Source organism: Symsagittifera roscoffensis, chromosome 2 (assembly GCF_963678635.1).
Source record: "Symsagittifera roscoffensis chromosome 2, txSymRosc1.1, whole genome shotgun sequence".
In the NCBI taxonomy this organism is placed as follows: Eukaryota; Metazoa; Xenacoelomorpha; order Acoela; family Convolutidae; genus Symsagittifera; species Symsagittifera roscoffensis.
The window spans coordinates 3297598-3310515 of NC_087063.1; the positions used below are offsets into that span (position 1 = coordinate 3297598).

The following is a 12918-nucleotide window of genomic DNA, read 5'->3' on the forward strand; positions in this document are numbered from 1 at the left end:
TATGCAGTCCTCATATATATTGGCCTTGATAGTGCTACTTACATCTGCCACTGCTATCGCAGTAATCAGATAGTCATCACATATTGACCTTGATAGTGCTATACATATTGTTATCTATAAATTATATAATTCTATTATAAAAACCAAGGTCAAAGAATACGTGACCTTTTAGAAATCCAAGAGAGTCAATCTCTCAGGCCTGTGGCTAAGACCACAGTCAGTAACAAACTAACAACAGAAAAGAAACGGTTTCATTATGGTTAATTAAACTCTTTCGAAACCACTTCAGTTTTCACTATAAAACCTCAGAGGTATTGTTAGTTACCACATGGCGCAGCCAGCAGGATCCGGTTTCACTGCTCAGGATAATAGGACTGATCTAGGAATCCCAGTATTTTGGGGCATCCGCAAATTCAGACCCACCTTGGAGTTTTGAAACGTGGCTTGACCAGTTCCTATTAGCTGTTACAGTTAAAGAGAATGTGGATCCAGAAATAATGTTACAAGAACCTAAACCGGTATTAGAAGAACCTTTACCAACTCCTGAAACACCAGCACAAAACGAGGATGAGATTGCGACAACAGAAAGAGAAGCTCGGAACAGATTGGCTCGAGATAGAGTGGTTCAAGAAAATGAAGAACGGACACTAAGAGGACCTAGAGTGGGACACAATGTATTCTATCACGAAGTGGGCAAACGGCTAACATCGAGATTATTCCTCGCTTTAGGAGCAGAAGGGAAGAAAAAATTTATACAAAAGAACCCTCACACAGAAATATCCAAACTAGGGTTTCGCGATATAATTCGATTAGCAAAACTCTCATTTGAGAAAACGAAATGTATTACCTATGAGAGATACAAACTGTTCACACGATCCCACGAATCAAATGAAACGTTGGAATCTTTTCATGCCGCACTGACTGCACAAGCAGCAAAGGCTGAATTGGGAGCGTTGTTAGAAGAATTGGTACGAGATTTATTCATCTCAAGAATGAAAAATGCTGTCCTCCAAGACACATTGACTTTCGAAACATTCTCTCCAGAAGAAGTGTTAAAACGTGCACTAAAGTTTGAATATAGCAAACAAACAACTCAAGCATTCCAAAAATCTTCAAACACAAACAGCTCAGGACTGTTTACAACTCCACAGATGAAGATTAAACAAGAACCAATTATGGCAATCGGAAACAAAGGGTATAACCCTAGACGTCAAAATCAAAACAGAAGAAAACAGTACGAAAATAAACCTCCAAAAGGTAAAGGAGATCAAAAACAATGTACGAGATGCGGTAGAGCATTTGTAGAGAATCATTTAAAAAATTGTCCGGCAATGGGCAAAACATGTAAAAATTGTAACAAACCTAATCACTTCGCTAAAATGTGTAGGTCTCAACAAATTAACGAAATTGCAAATGAAGATTCGAGCTCGGGGGAAGAGTGCAATCTTATACAAACATTCGATTCATGTGATGATTTTGAAATCATGTCAGTAGAGGAAGAGTGCACTTCCATCATGGACATAGAAAAGTACATCACAAAAAGGATTTCGGAAAATGCGTACAATAACGAAAGAGGTCAGAATAGAGCATTGACGGAGAAGTCGGGTAAAATTGAAAAGATCGAAATTCGCAGAAATCCCAAATCGCATCAAATTAAAGCACTTAAAGCTTTGGTTAAGATTGATAGTCATATTTTGAATATGACTATAGATACTGGCAGTCCAGTATCACTCCTGAATTGGGCAACAACGAAACAGATTCTGGAAGGACCTTCGAATTCAAAATGTATTCCGGCAGAAAAGCTGAACCTGTCCGCGCAGTTTGTGGATTATAATAAACGACCTATTCTAATATTAGGAGCGTTAAAAGCCAATCTACGTTCGGCAGGTTGGGAAGTGTTGGGAGCGATGTTACTGGTCACAGAGAGACGTATGCGGTGCATATTAGGTTTAGATCTTCAGAGTAAACTAGGAATTCAAACCACGCAAAAATCGGCTCCAACACGAAGGTCCAGGTTTGATGTGTTACTGTGCGAACAGTCAGATAGTTGGAAGATTTACTTTTATAAGAAGTTCAAAGATCTATTCGATAGACAAGGGGAATCAAAAAATCACATGGTGAGTACAAAATTTAAATATCCTCTGTGCCCTATTCAAGAGAAAGGTAGGAGAATTCCTATACACATTCAGGATAAAGTTCAAACAGAACTAGACAAGCTGCTCACAGAGGGACACATTGCGAAATTAGACAAATGCACAAGCGATTGTTTTATTGCCCCAATTGTTATCACAGTAAAAAAAGACGATTCTATTAAATTAGCCTTGGACGCCAAACCCATTAATAGACAGTTGTACAAAAATAAATACCAGATGCCTAATGTGGACGAACTGATTGATGGGGTTAGCCAGATCATCACATCAGCATCAGAAGGCTCTCTCTTTTTCACCGTGTTAGACCTGAAATATGCTTATAGCCAGATAAAACTAACTGCTGAAACAGCAAAACAATGCAATTTCAATATAATAGGGGATAATGCAACGGGTACGTACAGATTTCTGACAGGTTTCTACGGGTTGGCAGATATGCCAGCCGAATTCCAGAAAGCGATTGATAGAACACTAAACCACGCAAAGAATACCTTTTGTTTCTTGGATGATATTCTAATTGTTTCAAAGGGGGAAGCTAAAGAGCACGAGAAATTAGTACACAATGTGTTGCAAAAGTTGGACGACGAAAATCTCGCATTAAAAATTTCGAAATGCGAATTCCTGCAGCCCGCAGTGAACTGGTTAGGTCATAATTTGTCAATACAGGGTATAATTCCAAAAGTTACTAAAACGGAGGCAATTGCAAACCTTCAACCCCCAAATCATTAAAGCAACTCAGATCGTTCATGGGTAGCATCAACCACTTAGCGAAATTTATCCCAAATGCGGCTAGTTTAACTGAAAAACTTAGACCACTACTGAAAGAAGAAAATGAAAAAAAGAAGATGAAAAATGTCCGGTTACCAGTTAAAAAATTTGAGTGGAACGATCAACACTCAGTAATTTTTGAGGACATAAAAAGGGCAGTTGCTAATATAGCCTTGTTAAACTATTACGATCCAGCAAAGCAATCTAGAGTAAAATGCGATGCAAGTCATAGTGGGCTCGGAGCTACTTTAGAACAATGGTCTCATCAGAGCGATTGGATACCGATCGCATTCGCTTCCCGGTATTTAAATGCTCAAGAAAAAAAATATTCTACCAATGAACTTGAGCTATTAGCAGTAGTTTGGGCGGTAGATCGTTTCAAACATTATCTACTAGGGAGAGAATTTGTCATAGCAACTGACCACAAGGCATTGACATCAGCTTTGGGAGAACATAGATCAAATAAAACGTATCAATCTCGTTTGACTAGGTGGGTTGACCGATTATTGCCCTTCCAATTTAAAATTACTCATATTCCCGGAAGGGATATGGGTATCGTTGACTACTTGTCAAGAGAACCTAATGGAGAACCGTGGCCAGAATCGGAACTGGATGAGAGATTCGTAGTAACGTCTATAGAAAGTTTCCATAAAGCACTCGACTGTTTAAACAGTCGGTCTAGTGAAACAAACCAAAGTAGCACTATGAACATTCCAGAACATTCTAGAACATCAAGAGAAATTAACTACTGTAAAGACAGCTCATCACGCGGTTGCTATGACAACCAGTTTGTTCAAAACCGGACAAAGCTCGACCGGAACGAGAACGGTCAAAACTCAAGTTTTCAAACAGTTGAGAAGCACAAAAACACATTGGACAGAATAGCTCGTGAGAAACAGTTGGTCGATATTTCAAAACTCAAAAATAAATTAAACTCCAAACAATTAGAACCTAAGGAAACGGCGTCATCGAAAAAAATGGAAAGAAGTGAAACAGGAAAATCAAAGAAGATGAAAAATAAACAGAACGGAAATCAGAGGGAGGACGATCAACTAACGGAACAAGTAACAGAAACCACCTTCTCTCGAACACGGATGGTAAAGAGAGGTGCTGCATGCAGTCGACAGGAGTCAGACGATTCTGATTCAGATATACCGCAAGTTGAGTGGAGACCAGTGAGAAAGACGATAAAGCCTAGAGGACTTAAAGAAATACAATCTGGAAAGGCGTCTGGAACTAGTGGAACAACCCTGATGTCATTTTGGGACCTCATAGGGGCAGAAAGACCAGACAATCCAAAAAGTCTACTTGAATTAGAGGCACAGACAAGTCTACTTGAATTAGAGGCACAGACAGCCTTGGCAGATTGTAATCGAGGTGACCAGTCATCACAATTGAATACCCAAAGTGAAATCCCCCAAATTATTGAAGTGGACTTAACAGCCGAGAGCCCTTCGGAAAGCCCAGAAGTCAGCTTAATTAAAAAGGAAAAGACATGTCACGCTTCCAGGAAAGGCATACCAGATCAAAATAACGTGCGTACTGATATCAGTCTGGACAACCTAAACAAACTATTTGATAGAAGCCTATTAGCGGAGCTGATATCAGAAGACGCCTGGATGGACAGGCTGCGGCGGGTCATTGAGAGGAACGATCGACACAGCTTCGAGCTGATGGGTCCATATACCAACCCTCTCTGGCACCAACTCTCAGTTGTGGACGACTGCATCCTGGTTGACAACAGATTAGCTGTCCCGGAACAATTGCGTTTGGCAGTCCTAAAGAGAATTCACCGCGGTCACCCAGGCCAGGAAGCGATGCTAGATGTGTCAAGGTACCTGTGGTGGCCGCACATGCACAAGGATATCGTCAACCTTGCAGAGGAATGCAGAAGTTGCACCCGCTATGGTAAGAATGCAAAATACATCATACCAAAAAATGCTACGAAGCCTCTGCCGCTGCTCACGCAGCCAGGTCAAGAAATTCAATTAGACTATGCTGGCCCGCTTGAAGATTTCAAAGGAAAAAAGATTTATCTGTTGGTAGCAATAGATAGGTATTCTAAATTTCCTTCAGTAAAAATCACTAAATCAACAGGGGGAAAGTCGTCAATAAAATTTCTTCGCTCATATATTGATATACATGGAATACCTGAATCAATTAGAACGGATCAATTTTCCGGGTTCAAGGGCAAAGCAATGAAAAAATTTTGCTCCGACAATAACATTGAACAAAAATTTTGTCCAGTTGGCGACCATCGCGGATGCGGCTTAGTAGAACGCACTATACAAACCATCAAGAGAAGGTTGGGAGTAATGTTACTCGATGAAAATGTACCGTCGATAAAATTGTGCTTGAGTACGATAATTCGCGACCTTCGTTGGATAAAACAGAAGACAATTCAAATGTCGCCATTTGAAGCGCACTTTGGGCGATTGCCAAAAACAGAATTTAAAATTCTCAGTGATAGGTTCTTACAAAACTCTGATCGTTTAGATAAGGAACATCTGGAGCGCTCCGCCTTGACGGCTTCGCAACTCAAAAAGAGAATCGACCAATCTCGTGACAACTTAAAGATTGTCCGGAAGGGACAAAACAGCCGAGATGTGAGTCCATTATTCAAAGAGCAAGTCGTCTCGGCAAAGGACCGAGAAAGAGCGCGGGCCCTAAAAGAGCTTCTGGAGGCCAATGCAAGATGGAACCAGACTCGACGTGATACTTCGGCAAACGACCTAAAGCGTACTGTGGATGAGACGAGTACCATTAATCCCGAGCTACGCAAAGAAATGCTATACTCGTGGGAGCGGGGGTTCGTTGAAGATAAACCGGAGGCCATTTCTCAGCAACGTCAGTCGTCACCAATCCTGATACGAAAAGACGAGGGGAGGAAGAGCGGTAAGGCCCTCACGAAACCTCTAAAGGGAAGGGTCGTGGCCGAAACGCCTTCCACAATTAAGACGGCTGCAGGGTCCATTTACCGGAAAAGCGATATTGCAAAGGTTAAGGTTGCGGTGCATGATAAGGAGAAAAACAACAATAGACGATCCCCATCGGGAGAAGAGCCTAAGAAAAAACAACAGAGGCAATCGAGGCGACAATCAGACGAACAAGATGAGGCTGAATTGAGTCAGTCGGATGAAGACTTATTGCTAGAGCAGCCAGGTGCAGCGAAGGAAAAATTTCAGGATAGCCCAACGGTGATCACTTCAAAAGACACCCTACAAGGCGGTGGACTGAATTTGGCGGTACGAAGAGCGAAGCCAAACTTGGCTGGACCATTCTCGAAATCAAATAAGGCTAAAGTGAGCCCAATCTCGACGAAAGACGCACAACAAGTCATATTACAGAATAAAAGTGCTGCGTCAGCAGCAGAAGTAATCGAACCGAAGGCGCCAGACCACGCATGTTCGTCGAACACTATCAAGAACAAGAAAGAAATTACACGCACTACATCTCCTGAAACAATCCTCGACACTTTCAATAGTAAGGATTTATCGGCGAATGACTGGAATCGATTAGCGGATCAAGTACTTGAACGAGGAGTTCAGCGCGCGGCGGCAGAGATACTGCATTCGAGAGAGGATGCGAGAGACGACGAGGAATTGATGAATCCTCCGGGGTTTTCTGACGAATCCGAACTTGAGGAAACATCAGTACGGAAAAGCGGGAGATCGAAAAAGGGACCATCCAGATACGGAAACCCGATTAAGCATTCAGTGAAATCAATCTCGTTCCAGAATAACTTATTGGACTTGATCCAAGCCGCGCTCGAAGCATATAGAATCAAGCTTGCAAATTTTAAACCTGGTGCTTCTAATTCGGTGGAGACAAAATTTGGTCTGCTGGAAAAACATCTATTTAGGAGAAAGTTTGGCAGCGAAGCTCTAGACATAACCCGTTCATGGAACGCCGAGTGGAGAATCCCGTTACAGTTGGAAGAGGAACATGAAGAGAGAGATGGAAAATGAGTTATCTAATACACAAAGCCAAAACTTCTTAAACTGAGTTCTAAAACTCCTATTCATTATTATTTAAAATTTTAATAACATAGTATAAAAATTTTCTTGATCGAGGGGGTATGTGGTACCGCAACTGCTACTGCCATTGCAGTAACTATGCAGTCCTCATATATATTGGCCTTGATAGTGCTACTTACATCTGCCACTGCTATCGCAGTAATCAGATAGTCATCACATATTGACCTTGATAGTGCTATACATATTGTTATCTATAAATTATATAATTCTATTATAAAAACCAAGGTCAAAGAATACGTGACCTTTTAGAAATCCAAGAGAGTCAATCTCTCAGGCCTGTGGCTAAGAACACAGTCAGTAACAAACTAACAACAGAAAAGAAACGGTTTCATTATGGTTAATTAAACTCTTTCGAAACCACTTCAGTTTTCACTATAAAACCTCAGAGGTATTGTTAGTTACCACAGACTCATAAGTCATGGTAGATTAAATAAACATAAATTATCATGTTTTGTTTCGATAAATCTTTAAAAAAAAATTTCGTAACTTTGAAGAAAAAAAATGTGAAAAAAAAAACTTAATAAAAATATATTCAAGAGAATGTATCCCGAATTAAGCAAGCTGACACTGATAAGAGTTTTTCTGCAAATTTATTCGAAGAAAAATTATGCGCGATTCTAATTGATTAAAAATGGATTATTGTGCAACGAAAACAAGTTTCATTTTCTTTAAAAAATAATTCATTATAATCGATTATAATCGGTTATATTCGGATTTTTTTTATTAAAAAGTAGTATCATAACAATCTAATTTAATCGATTATAATCGATAAGTTTCGAAAATTATTGAGACAGACCACGACAATTCAATATAATCGATTTTTGTCCATTGAATCGGGTGCGGCGGGTTAGCAAGTCTGAACTTGTCAAGAGATATTAGGGTAATGTTGTTTGGGTAAATTTGTGCTTTGCCTAAATTCTTCTGTTTTTGAAATTGATGGTTTTGTTGACAAATTGTAAAATAATTGTCCTAATTCATAACTGTCAGTCAATTATGCGTCCGTGTTGTGACCATTGACAATGGGGAGGAAGTTGTGTTCGGGTGTGTCTAAGATTCTTTTCTCTTTTCCACGCAAAATTACCACAATCACGTAACAAATAGTCATCGGAATGAGTCGGGTGAGTTTTTCAGCTAGCAGACTAACGTTTTAAAACAGACGAATAACTGACTGACAGATCCTAATTAGGACAGTCGTAATTAAAACCAATTTAGTCGTAATTTGAGCGACACTAAAAAAATTCAAAAAAATTTAACATCGTCCAGAAAAAACGGTGTACAATTTTCGAGTTTTGGTCTAATTTCAAGCAAGTGAAGCAAGCGAGCAGGCTTATTAAAGAAGGCTAATCCATCTCTTTTTTCATTCAAATAACATGCTTTTAAACGCAACTTTTGAATTCAAAAACTTCAAAATTAAACATTTTCCGCAATTTCTTTTTGATTTTTTTGTTGTTTTTTTTTATCGGGACATTTTTCGACAAAACTTGTTACACAATTTGCTTATCTTACTATGATTGTCGACTATGCCTAAAGCTTAGATTTTTGTCAAATTTTTTAATCAAACCATCACTAATTTGAAAAAACATCATGAAAAAATTTTTCAATTCAATTTTTAAAGAATATGGTCGGAACACTCTGGGCTACTTGCACAGCAACCGGTTATCCTTATTAAAGAAAAACTTTGGCGTGACTGATTTAAAACTTTTGACGTGACTAAATTAATTTTTTAGAGAGACTATTTTAGGAGTCTGGCGCGACCAAAATAAAATTCTGGCGCGACCGAGATAAGACCTCGGCGCGACTCAGTTATGACTTTGGAGCGAGGTAGACTAAGACCAGTGGCACCACTACAGATTTTGATCCAAAAAGTAGGTAGAATTTTAACCGAAAAGTTTTCTTGAGTTAGGTACCTCGCCCCTGATATTAGTCTACGTAATCATGTACAAAAAAAGACGCTGGTAAAAGAAATTCAGATTGTGTTTTTTTTGAATTATTGAACAAAATAGGAAAATGTCTTTTTACAACATCTTTGCTTAGCATCTTATGAGCCGTCATTGGTCGTTGCATATTTTCACGAGATGTGAGATTCGTTTCGGATTTCTGGTGTTAAAATTCAAAAAAAACCAAACATCTATGGTATTTTGAAACACTTATTTTTTGTTCTGAAGAGGGATGATATGGAAAGTTTGGGTATCATAGAAACAACTTGCTCGACGGATAGGCCAGATTGAAGCCATTTGACTGAGTTTTTATTCAGGTCGGAAAATTTGAAAATTTAAACGTGTACGTTCCGACTTTCGAAGAAAGTGACGAGAGATTTGTGCTCGAGGTACTTTTTTTGCCAAGCAAATTTTGCCTTTTCAACAAACCATTTTCAAACTTGCAAATTTGTATACCATCTGAAAGCCGGTGATGTCCTGAGCTAAATTTTTATTCTGTGAATCTGTGATATTTTTTGAAAACTGCCAATTTGGCTAACTTGGGACAATTAATGCGCGAGATGTTTTATGCTATTAGAGCGTATGCAGCTATTTAATCCGCTCATAAAGCGTTCCAATTTGAATTGAAGCTTGATTGCTGTTATTGCTCCGACTTTCTTAAAGAAAGTAACGGAATATTTGTGCTCAGGTGGGGTTTTTTTTTTACTTCAGACAAGATTCGACTTTCTAATTAGCCGTTTTTGACGGATATTTTTTGTATCAATCGAAAGCTATTGTTTTCTTGAGGTTAAATTTGATAATATATTTCACCTGTGATCATTTTTCGTAAAGTTAAAAGAGTCTAAAGATTGCCATTTTGGCCATTTTGGACAATTTGGGATAATTTACGCGCGATATATTTCGCGCTATTAACGCGAAAGCGAGATTTAATCCGTCTTAGAAATCGTTCCAAATTGTTTCAAGGAAGCTTATATGTCATAATTGATCTGTTAAAAGAAGCAAACTTTTTTTTTCAATTTTAATTTCTTTTTATTACATTTAACTTTTTCATGTTCTTGGTGCTCCAATGACCTTAAAAAGCAGTCGGAAAATTCATGGCGTCGCCCTAATACGAGCAGTCTTGTTAATAAGTTAATAGACGCTAAGAAAATAGCTCTTTTTTTAGCATAAGGTGCAGGGATTTGAAAAACCTAAAAAAATCGTATTTTTTTTTCACTTTTTAAAAGTTTTTCAAATGATGTTTTCAGAAGCTGTTTCAAAGACGCTGAATTAGAGTCGGAAAATTCAAGGCTCCGTCCTGTTACGGCCGACCGAATGACACTTGTATACATTTTAACTACCATGCAGTAAAAATTTGTTGCTGATCGGCGGTTGAACTAATCACGCTTTCGTCTTATAAGTCAAGACTTTTCTTGATTAAGTACGAGACACAACTTCAAATAAGATTTTTTTCGATGACTAATTGTTTTAAAAGTTAACCTGAAACTCCTTTCCAATTTAATCTGTCAAAACAGTGAATCGGGGCTCAAAATGGTTGGTTGAAAAGCAATGTAGATTTGTCTATTTAAAAATATTTTTTGGATACAACTTATTTTGGATCTATTTAAATACCCCCCCCCACACCCCCCTGAAACGAACTGCCACACCTATAAAGAAATAATTCAATGGTTAAGCATATGTAAATTTTGTCTCTAGTAACGAATCTTCCCCTTTTGCAAAAGGGGTGGGGAATAGCTAAAGAGATCCCTTGTTTTTTTCCCAGGTTGATCCAATTGGGTCAAGAATATTCAATAAATAATTCTTTTTTTTTTCAATTTCTATCATTTTTGTTTTCTGTTGTTTCGTAGATCCACCGATTCGGAGAGCAACTCCCGCAGCAACTCATTTAAGCAGTCCACCTCTTGTGATTCGTCAACAGGAACAACCAATCAGAGACCAGCTCGGTTCCGCAACAGAGACAGCATCAAGGTAACATCGACCCCCTGCCGACCCAAAGGTTCCCCCCTTTGTACTATTTGAGATATCCATTTTTGGGCTGACGGAGCCTAAAGTTTTTCTAAAGGCGCTCGCCGAAAAAACGCATTTTTTTTTGGTCAAAATTCTCCAAAAATGTCTAAAATCGCATTTTTGACCTGTTTTTTCTTGAAATTTTGTTTTTGAAAACAGGTTCTTTTTAGTGATTTGGGAGAGCTCTGAAAATCAATTTAGTTGACCCTAAAAAAATCGACAGAAGTTTGACAATTTTTCGATAATCCCACTTCCCCTCGAAAAAATACAAGAAAATTCTTTAATTTTGTTTTCAAATTTCAACTCACGTTCAAATAACAAAAAAAATTTGAGTCATCTCAAACAATTTGTTGAATTTTTCCAATTTTTTTGGAGAAACTCAAAATTTTTTGTTCACTTCTCATTAAAAATTCACCTCTCATTAAAAACACTGATTGGGTTTCAAGGTCACCCGCAAGAGGTTCACCGCCTCCGCCCACTGTTCGTACGACTCCAACAATGAGTCATCGGCAGGGTCCAACTCCGAGCTCCACTCGCTCTCTCAGTCGGCCGTCGATTCGGCTCTCGCGTCCATTGCGAACGAAGGGGGAGGGGAAGTCCGAAGAGGCAGCATCGGAATCTCAAAACTGAAGGCTATGTCGGAGGACTCCATGAAAATGTTGCCGGAAATATTCTCGGAAGAATTGGGTAAAAAGTAGCTTTTTTTTCAGAACCGAAAGAAATTTTCTGGATTTCAGAAAATTGTAAGAGAAATTTTCTTGATTCTTTTTTTTCAGAATTGAAAGAATTTTTCTTGATTCGCTCCTGAATTAGATCCACGCCTACCGCACTTCATTGAAAAATTACGGTTTCAGATATTTCAGAAGTGATCTTTTTTGCATTTAGCGTTCTTATACAATTGCACTTTATTTAAAAAAACTGAAAAAAAAAAACGAAAAACAAACAAGAAGAAAAGATGATTAAATTTGTTACAAAATTTGGAAATTTTATATATTTTTTGCTAACATCACATCAAAAATAAAACGCATATCCGTGTCTGAAATAACATAACACTAATTGGACTGCACAACTATTTAAAAGAGTCGATGATGATGTGTGATTGTACAAAAGCTCAAAGAGTTTTCATTTTATAGATCTGAAAGACATCAAACCGTTCGATCCCCGAAAGGAGCCACGGAAGAGTATTTTGAAGAAGAAATCTGACTTGGCGTCAAAAATGATTTCCTGCGAAAATATACCACAAGAATCAACTCTAAGCGACCAACCAAGTTCGAAGGACGAAGCATGAACAATGCGCTTGATGGTGATATTAGCAACTATGATCTTATAATTTCCAAAAAAAGCTGGCGTCTAATCGTAACTTTTAATTAATTTTGGATTCGTTCAGCATTTATTTTGTAGCAAAATAAATTCATTTTGGATAAATAAGAGTTATATATGTAGTATATAACAAATGTAAAGTTTTGTTACGTTAAACTTTCTGGCGGCTAAAATCTTCTTTCAATTTCATTTTTTTTTTTGGATATTTTTTCGTTTTGCGCCATTAAACACGAACTCAAAAACTAAAATTAGCAGCAATTTTAAAGGATATCCGGTATGTGGCTGCTTTTTCTCCGATGTTTTACATTCAGTATGTACAGACGGTTAGATGTCCGTTCACCCAAACTACTCGAATTACCATAAATTTTGAAATTTAACCTTTTAGGCTGCAACTGGTCTGTAAAAAATGAGAGTTGATTTCAATCCTCCGTGGTTTCCTGAGAACATATTAAGTTTTGCTACGACCACAATCGGGTCTTTTTGGTTATACGGCCCAAAACCGATCGTTGCCATAGTTTGACGTTTAGATTAAAATGCTCAAACATGATTGGCTGAAATTAGTTTCAGCAAAACAGAAATTGGATAATCAACAAGACTGCTTTTATATCGGGGCAAAACCCTGAATGTTCCGACTGTCCCTTATTTCATATCGAGTATAGTTTTTGGGAAAAGAAAATATTGAAAACCTATAAATTTTGGACA

At 38.2% G+C, this 12918-nt stretch overlaps 1 long non-coding RNA gene across 1 annotated transcript in view; it reads left to right on the forward strand.

Annotated features, from left to right (window-relative positions):
* Positions 1 to 12403, forward strand: part of LOC134839409 (uncharacterized) — an 18767-nt gene extending 6364 nt beyond the window's left edge. The window contains exons 2-4 of the long non-coding RNA XR_010162377.1: positions 10737 to 10857; positions 11343 to 11583; positions 12030 to 12403. This is a non-coding gene — a long non-coding RNA (uncharacterized LOC134839409). The remainder of the gene's footprint in view (positions 1 to 10736; positions 10858 to 11342; positions 11584 to 12029) is intronic.
* The last annotated feature ends 515 nt before the right edge of the window (positions 12404 to 12918 follow it).